The sequence below is a fragment of the Erpetoichthys calabaricus genome, chromosome 5 (assembly GCF_900747795.2).
Source record: "Erpetoichthys calabaricus chromosome 5, fErpCal1.3, whole genome shotgun sequence".
NCBI classification, from domain to species: Eukaryota; Metazoa; Chordata; class Cladistia; order Polypteriformes; family Polypteridae; genus Erpetoichthys; species Erpetoichthys calabaricus.
In genome coordinates this window covers 250,465,654-250,475,407 of record NC_041398.2, presented here as the reverse complement: position 1 = coordinate 250,475,407, position 9,754 = coordinate 250,465,654, and positions in this window count along the sequence as shown.

Below are 9,754 nucleotides of genomic sequence, written 5' to 3'. Positions count from 1 at the left end.
CTGGGCAGAGGAAATGCCCCGAAAGCTCGTAGTCAGCCTGTAGTGATGTTCAGATCTGTGCCAGAGGGTCTCTAAACTCCCCCAATGGATCGACTGTTTTATGGCTTATCCTCACAAGATGTGATTTTAGGAACATCACTTTTCTTTTCTCTCTCCACAGAGCTATGGCCTAAGACTCCGTCCTTTCACTCCTCTTCCCCATCCCCATCCCCATCCCCATCCCAAAGATTTGGGAATTGTTCCAAATTTAATCTGCAATTTCCTGACCACCAAAAGTACACCAAAGACCACAACTACAGTCGCCAACAACTAAGGGGGCATCCCAGATGGAAAGTGGAGACTCAGATGAAGACGCCATTTGGATGTTTGCTGATTTCTTTTATCGCTAAATGTCATTCTAGCATTTTCTGCCTAACACAATAAAAATCTTTCATTAGCACGTCTTGTCTTGTCTCTTCTCTTTTATAAAGGCCTCATTTCATGTTGTGCCCCGTGTGAGTGAGTGGGTATGGGGGCGGCAGGGGGGCTCTTTGATAGATTGCAAGAGCTAATAAGGGCTATCTGACTATTCTGGCCTGCTAGGGGCGTACGAGACCCCCAGACACAACCACCACACACACAGTTCTGAGTTCTAATCCAATGTTTAATTTAATAACTAAATGGACCTTTAATAGGCTTCTTCTCAAAGACTCCATTCAGACAAGTGTGGTCTCCATCTCCTCTCCCATATCAGACTTGCTGGGCTCTCTTTGAACATCTGACCTGAGAGTTCTTCTGGTGCCCACCGTACTGCCTCAGGAAGCACTTCAGGGTCAGATAGGACCGCATTGGTCCTTGTAAAGTCAATATGAGACACACAGAACCTGACAGGGTAACACCACAGGACCACAACTCCCATGCTGCCTTGCAAACATCCATACTGAGGCCTGGCAGACAAAATGCTGCCACCTGGAGTATGGGGGGACACTGTGCCCATAGCAGGCATCTCCTGCTATCTATCTATCTATCTATCTATCTATCTATCTATCTATCTATCTATCTATCTATCTATCTATCTATCTATCTATCTATCTATCTATCTATCTATCTATCTATTATATAGTGACTTTCACATTTTCTTTCATTCTATCTATCTATCTATCTATCTATCTATCTATCTATCTATCTATCTATCTATCTATCTATCTATCTATCTATCTATCTATCTATCTATCTATCTATCTATTATATAGTGACTTTCACATTTTCTATCTATCTATCTATCTATCTATCTATCTATCTATCTATCTATCTATCTATCTATCTATCTATCTATCTATCTATCTATCTATCTATCTATCTATCTATTATATAGTGACTTTCACATTATCTATCTATCTATCTATCTATCTATCTATCTATCTATCTATCTATCTATCTATCTATCTATCTATCTATTATATAGTGACTTTCACATTTTCTATCTATCTATCTATCTATCTATCTATCTATCTATCTATCTATCTATCTATCTATCTATCTATCTATCTATCTATCTATCTATCTATCTATCTATCTATCTATCTATCTATTATATAGTGACTTTCACATTATCTATCTATACAATACAATACAGTTTATTTTTGTATAGCCCAAAATCACACCGGAAGTGCCGCAATGGGCTTTAACAGGCCCTGCCTCTTGACAGCCCCCCAGCCTTGACTCTCTAAGAAGACAAGGAAAAACTCCCAAAAAAACCTAGTAGGGAAAAATGGAAGAAACCTTGGGAAAGGCAGTTCAGAGAGAGACCCCTTTCCAGGTAGATTGGGCGTGCAGTGGGTGTCAAAAGAAGGGGGTCAATACAATACAGTACAGTACACAGAACAATTTCTCAATATAGTAAGAAATAAAAAAATATATATATATATAAATTTTAGAAGTACAGAGCAGAATTTAACAGTAGATGATATATCCCATAATAAGATTTGTATTTGTATAGAGTCCTGGAGACCTCATCCTTCAAGCTGCCTCCCCCATTTGGCCATTCCACAGCTGAAACAGTGCTGGGCCAGCCAATCCGATGAAAGGACCCCTCTTTCCCACGATTCCTGCGATCCTCCATCTGGGATGACTTTTCCTTAGGCAGGCAAAACAACTTGGCAGGTGGGCCGTGGCACCAAGTGCCACATTTGAGTACCGAGAAGAAAAACAGAATAAGTGAGGGTTAGTATCCAATTATAATTGTCATGTTACTTATGTTTAAGTGCTAATGACTAACAACAGAGATGCAGTCTGTACAGTTAATCAGCAGCTCTAGTCAGGGTGTCCTAAACTGAAGTAGTGAGTCTTCAGCCGGGATTTAAAAGCTGAGACCGAAGGGGCATCTCTTATAGTAGCAGGCTGACCAGTCCACGGTTTAGGGGCCCTGTAACTAAAAGCTCGACCCCCCACTGTTATTTTATTAATCCTTGGAATCATAAGCAGACCGGCATCTTGAGATCTTAATGTGCGCTCTGGTTTGTAAGTCATGATAAGTTCAGACAAGTAAGCCGGACCTCGACCATTTAATGCTTTATATGTTAAAAGAAGGATTTTGAAATCTGCCCTGAACTTAACCGGGAGCCAGTGTAAGGATTTAAGAACTGGAGTTATGTGTTCATATTTTCTTGTTCTTGTAATAATTCTCACAGCCGCATTTTGGATTAACTGGAGGCTGTATAAAGAACAGTTTGAACATCCAGTGAACACCGCATTGCAGTAGTCAATCCTACTAGAGATAAATGCATGAATTAGTTTCTCACAATCCTGTTTATTTAAAAAGCGCCTTAATTTCCTAACATTTTTAAGATGGAAGAAACATGTTTTGGACAACTTTGTAATATGCGCTTTAAATGACATGCTAGAGTCAAAGATAACTCCTAGATTGCGGGCTGATTCAGTAAAATTGACTGGGATTCCCATTGAGTTAAATGATGACAAAATATTATTGTGATCAGCATCATTCCCTCCAACAATTAACATCTCTGTTTTATCTGTATTTAAAGACAAGTAGTTCTCATTCATCCACTCCTTTAATTCACTAACACAACTAATTAAAGACCACATTGGAGAAACTTCATTTGATTTAAATGAAAGGTATAACTGGGTGTCATCTGCATACGAGTGAAAATTAACATTATGTTTCCTAATGAGAGATCCCAGTGGAAGCATGTACAGTGAAAACAGTGACGGTCCCAGTACTGAGCCCTGCGGGACACCATATTGAACTTCTGTGTATAATGATGGAGTCCTGTCAGCACATTTCTGTACATATTGGAATCGATTTGATAAGTAAGAACTAAACCAAGCGAGCACGGTGCCTGTAAGCCCAACATCATTTTCTAGCCTGTGTAGTAAAATAGAATGGTCGATGGTGTCAAATGCTGCACTTAAGTCCAACAACATAATTACAGTTGAGTTTCCTTCATCAGAGGATATCAGAATGTCATTTACAACCCGTGTTAGTGCCGTTTCTGTACTATGACCAGTGCGAAAACCAGACTGGAATTTCTCAAATAAATTGTGATGCGTAAGGTGTGTCTGAAGCTGACTGGCGACTACTTTTTCTAGTATTTTAGAGAGAAACGGTAAATTTGAAATAGGCCTATAATTATTTAGTATATGTGGGTCAAGGTCTGACTTTTTAAGTAATGGTTTAATGACTGACACTTTTAGTGTATCAGGTACTGTGCCATGCAATAATGAACTATTGATAATGTTTAGGATAGGCGCTGCAAGAACATCCATTGCACTTTTTACTAGTTTTGTTGGCACTGGATCTAGGGAACAAGTAGTGGGCTTCATTTTAGAAATTAAACTTAAGACTTCCTGCTCAGTTACAGGATTAAAATGACTAAAGTGCTGAGTGCGATGTGAGACAGGGTCTGCTAAGCTAGTATTTGGTTTGTATTGTGATGCAGAGATCTGGGATCTTATATTTTTAATTTTCTCATTGAAGAAGTTAATAAAGTCTGTACTGCTAATGTCTGTTGGTATTTTGCACTGTTGATCTGAATTTCCATTTGTTAATTTAGCCACTGTTCTAAACAGTGCCCGAGGATTTTTATTATTGCTATCTATTAATGTAGAATAATATTCTGACCGAGCTTTAAAGAGGGCTTTTTTATATTTATTAACACTCTCTGTCCATGCAATTTGAAAGACCTGTAGCTTTGTTGTTCTCCATCTGCGCTCCAGTTTTCGACACTCTAATTTAAGAGCTCGAGTGTTTTCATTAAACCAGGGAGAGTTTCTATGTGCTTTGGTCACTTTTGTTTTAAGGGGAGCCACTGTGTCCAGAGCATCTCTCAAGGTCACATTATAATGTCATGTTAGCTCATCTAAATTGTTTTCTGTGTTTACATTTGATGTTAACTGATCTAAATGGTTTTCCACAATTACACTCGACTTATTCAAAGTATCTATAAATTTTGAAGCAGAATTACAATCTAGATGTCGCACTGTCTTTGTTTTAATCTGGGAGTTTGCTGGCAGGGGCAGGACTAAATCAAATGTAATTAAGTAATGATCAGAAATAACTTCATTTAATGGAGTAATAATTAAATTTTGAATTTCAACTTTGTAAGTTATAATTAAATCTAATGTGTGGTTATGATTATGAGTTGGACCTTTGACAATCTGACAAAATCCTACTGAATTTAACAAATAAGTAAAACATTGCTAAAAGTGTCAGTTTCCACATCAATGTGTACATTAAAATCCCCCATCAGTACTACGTGATCATAATTTATAGCCAAGTCAGATAAAAGGTTGCTAAATTCAGACATGAACAATGAATACGGCCCTGGTGGTCTATAGACTAGCACTATAATTGTGTTGGAATCTGTTTTAATATTTAAAATGAATGCTTCAAAGGATGTAAAGTTGCCTAAATTTTTAGAAGTGATTTGCATTTTGTTACAATGAATTATTCCAAGGCCTCCTCCTCGACCTGAATCTCTAGACTTATGAAGGAACGAGTATCCATCTGGTGACGCCTCAGCTAGGGGGACAGTGTCACATTTACTAAGCCAGGTTTCGGTTAGAAGACACAGATCAGATTTTGTACTTAATATAATATCATTTACCAAAACAGCTTTAGTGCCAAGAGAGCGAATGTTCAATAAGCAGCATTTAAAACTGTATGCTTCTTTCTGAATTGGTGATATACTTTTTGTTTTAATTTGTAGTAAATTTCTATTACAGATGCCCCTGGTGGAGGGTCTGGTTTTATCCCTTGGTCTAATTATACACCTTATTTTTTGGTTATCAATTAATTTAAGGTTTGTATCAAGACTAAATTTACTGGATGCCCCAAGACAAGGATTATGGGTAACAGCTTCAGGATAGTAACAGGTGGGATAAACAACAGCCTGTGATTTAAGATCACATGACTGCGGACTATCTATCTATCTATCTATCTATCTATCTATCTATCTATCTATCTATCTATCTATCTATCTATCTATCTATCTATCTATCTATCTATCTATTATATAGTGCCTTTCACTCTATCTATCTATCTATCTATCTATCTATCTATCTATCTATCTATCTATCTATCTATCTATCTATCTATCTATCTATCTATCTATCTATCTATCTATCTATCTATCTATCTATCTATCTATCTACTGAGCTGCTGGTCAATGAGCAGACCTCCTGAGTGTCCCTGTGACACTGAGGTGCACACTGTGACTTTATCCTGGTGACCATTCAGTGTGGTTACCTTGACGATGTGACTTTTCTTGGGTCATCTGATTGCCTGTCACACTTTTCCGATTTTTTTTGTTAATTGTAGTGGAGCTGCAGAGTCACCAGGAGCCAGTAGAGGGAGTGCTAGCATTGCTGTCCCCAGAGTTATTAAAGAGTCACCTCTAGGAAGACATTTAAAGTCACCTGTGGCTCAGAGGTGGCCCGGTGGACTCGAGGGGTCAAGCGTTTGACCAGTGACAGATAGAAAGGCCGGAGATGAAGATAGAGAAAGATGGAAGGTGAGATGCGGATTATGCTTACAAAGTCCCCGCTGAGGCCGTGACGTCACTTTGGGTTTTGTTGTCTTCTGTTCAGTTTTTGTTCTTCGTGTTCTTGGTTGTTTTTCTACCCTTCTATTAAATTCATTTTGTAAAATTAAACTTTATGTTTGAGTGATTTTGCCTCCTCAGTGTGATTGTAAGCTCTGATGATGTTTAGACAGCGGCGCCCCCTTTGGGCCATAATGGCCAGAACAGCAGGACAGGTAAAGAGGAGGAGGAGGATGAATGGCAGATAATAAAACACCAAAGCAAAGACTGAAATCCTTAAAGACTCCGAGTCGGATTTACGGGGGTCGACCGTGACGTGGTCTCCGTGTGCCTCTTGCGTGAATTCTCGTCCCACACATTTGATTTGGCAACACACATCAAGGATTCAGAAACTGGAAAACAAGGTAAGCAATGAAGACTTGGAGTGTCACCAGAGACACCGCGCCCGTGAGACTCAGACAGGCTGATGAAACTGCTGCGGCTGAACTGAACGTCAGGATAATCCCCAGGATATGCAGACATTTCATCAGGTCATTAATTGCAGAATAAAACCCAGAGATACGCTGGGACGCCCCACCCGTGTCCATCTATCTGATTGGATAGTCCAGACCTGGAGGACCCTTAAAAGGAAGCCACCTGAGGCTGAGCCACCAGAACTGGAGCCTCGTTAGTCCTGATTCAGGTGAGCCACTTGATGTTTTATTAAGTTTGGAGTTAGCTGGGTGGTGGACGCATTGCTGATGGTCACCTTGTCTGTCTGGGTCTCCATTTGAGTCCTTAGTGGGAAGCCATCAAAGTCTGGGGGGATTGTGGGGTAGGAACTGTGATGAGCTGCTCAGCGTTAGGAAGGAGAGCAGGAACAGAGGCAGAGTCCCACCATGGGGGGCTTGTCTGTGGACTTCTGCTGATGTTCCTCTAATAAGATCAGCGCCTGCACTCCTCTGCATGGTGGCTCCTGTTACAGGGGACTATACCAGTCAGTGTCCACACACGATCAGCACATTATGGAGGAGGACACTCCACTACTGTTCTGTTAATCAGGCGCTGTCTTCAGATGACCACCAAATACTGACTTTCTGATGGACTCTTTGACCCAATTTTGGCTCATTCAAGGACGTCAGATGCTTTCACTCCAAATCCATTTTGTACTGATTGTCCATCTTAGCATGTTGTGCCATCCATTTACAACCCCACTTATCTAGAGCAGAGTGATGGGGAAGCTGGAGCCCCTCACAGTCAGCATTAGGTGCTAAGCAGGAAAATACTTGGAGATGGTGCCAGCCCACCACAGGGTGAACACACACACACTGCTCACGGCCAGAATAGCCCTGCCAGTCCATCTCACCCTGCATGTCACTGGACTGTGGAATGAAATTGGAGCAATGCCTGGGAACACGGGCAGAACAAGTCAGCTCCATGAAGGAAGCCCCCAGGACAAGAACCCGAGTCTGCTTGTTGTGAGGCAGCAGTGCTACCAGGGTGTGACCGTGACACCCAACCTCTACTGCCATTCATTCTAAACTTTAGAACAGATGGCATTGTGGAGGAAGCGAGTGACTAACCCCAAAACAATTCTGGCATGCCAACCTGGCCAACCCCATTTAGTCAGAGCACAAAGCAAAGGAGCAGGCGCTCGACGGCACTCAGACCTCACCTCACAGTCGCCCTCTAGTGGCGCTGAACAAAAAGTCATCAGGTTGTCGGGCCCTCAGGTCCAAAATGCAAAGCCACATTCTGGGGACGTCTGCTTTTAATCATCTGGAGCTTCTCAGGCTCCGATACCCTCAGTGGGCTTCTTGGTGTTGTGAAGGGAAAAGGAGGCAAGACTGTCAGTGAGAGCGCCCTCTCTCGTCCAGAGGTGGTACTGCATGCCTTGGATGAGCCAGGAAGGTGACCCTCAGGGCCCACGTGTGACAACATTTAGGCTGTTAGTAAGGGTTATGAACCAAGAGTCCTAAATAGAGAGGAACATCAGCTGAAGTGTGTGGAGCCGAGAACACGCAGAAATGTGACGTCTGGAAAGCTTTCTACTTTCTCCAAAGTTTGGGCACTTTTACTAAAACGCTTTGCATTAATGACCTGAAAAGACAACATTTAGGATGTTCATCTGAGTTCATCTGGACAAACAAATACAGTAACTCAAAATGCAGTGGGGAAACCATTAAAGTCAATGGTGTGTCAAAACCCAGTGGGCTGTGGTGGCGTAAGGGAGGAGGACAACCAAACTGTCATCAGTGGAGAAAAAACAAGAATACAAAGCACAGGGGCTTCATTGTGTAATCACAGGGGTCCACGTTAGCGTCTGCCATACCAGAGACCCCACGTCGACTTGTGGACGTGCCGACTGCTCACTGTGTGCTTGTGCTTCTTCTTTCAGACACCATGAGGGTCCTCGTTGTGCTCATGTGCCTCCTTGGCTTAAGCCTCTGCTTACCAGTAAGTAACACACTGCCATCGTCACGTCCTCTGTGGGTCAACTGGAGTTAATGGGAATGGGAGGAGCTGCTCAGGTTCATGTCATTTACCAGGTTTAGAAAGCTTGGTTAGCCTTTATGTGAAAGGCACTATATACTGTAATAGATAGATAGATAGATAGATATGTGAAAGGCACTATATAATACATAGATATATAGATAGATATGTGATAGGCACTATATAATAGATAGATAGATAGATAGATAGATAGATAGATAGATAGATAGATAGATAGATAGATAGATAGATGTGAAAGGCACTATATAAGTGACAGATAGATAGATAGATAGATAGATAGATAGATAGATAGATAGATAGATAGATAGATAGATAGATAGATAGATAGATAGATAGATAGATGTGAAAGGCACTATATAAGTGATAGATAGATAGATAGATAGATAGATAGATTGATAGATAGATAGATAGATAGATAGATAGATAGATAGATAGATAGATAGATAGATGTGAAAGGCACTATATAAGTGATAGATAGATAGATAGATAGATAGATAGATAGATAGATAGATAGATAGATAGATAGATAGATAGATAGATAGATAGATAGATTGAAAGGCACTATATAAGTGATAGATAGATAGACAGATAGATAGATAGATAGATAGATAGATAGATAGATAGATAGATAGATAGATAGATAGATAGATAGATAGATAGATAGATTGAAAGGCACTATATAAGTGATAGATAGGCAGCTCAGTCCTGTCTGTCCCACCTCGTCATTTCTTTGTCACATGAGTTATAAAATGACATCCCATCTTGAAGTGGGTGCCAATGATTTTGGTGATCGATGGATTGATCAATATAAATCAAAATGGTAGTTAAGCACTTTAGTGAATTTGATTTTAAATTTGATCTTCTGATGAATTCTTTTTATTCTTTAAAGTTTTTCGGCCCACGGTGCTCTACTGGTATAATCGATGACTCTGATTGTTGCATGTGAAGTGTGATGGAATCATCTTTATGTCAGAATGCTCATCATTAAGCCCAGATTAGTTCCAAGTGTGTGCCATCTTAGTTGGCACTGATAAATGCCCGAGTCCTCCTTTGTGAAGTGTGACTTTTTATTGAAGCCCACACATTTTTGCCAGATGTCTTCACCGTGTTTGTTCTTGTAGGCTCTGAATGAACGTCCTCGCCTGGCACGCTCTTCCAGTGGGGAGGTAAGTTTTGCTCCACTATGCAGCCTTAATTTTACGTTTCTACTGTCCTACGAT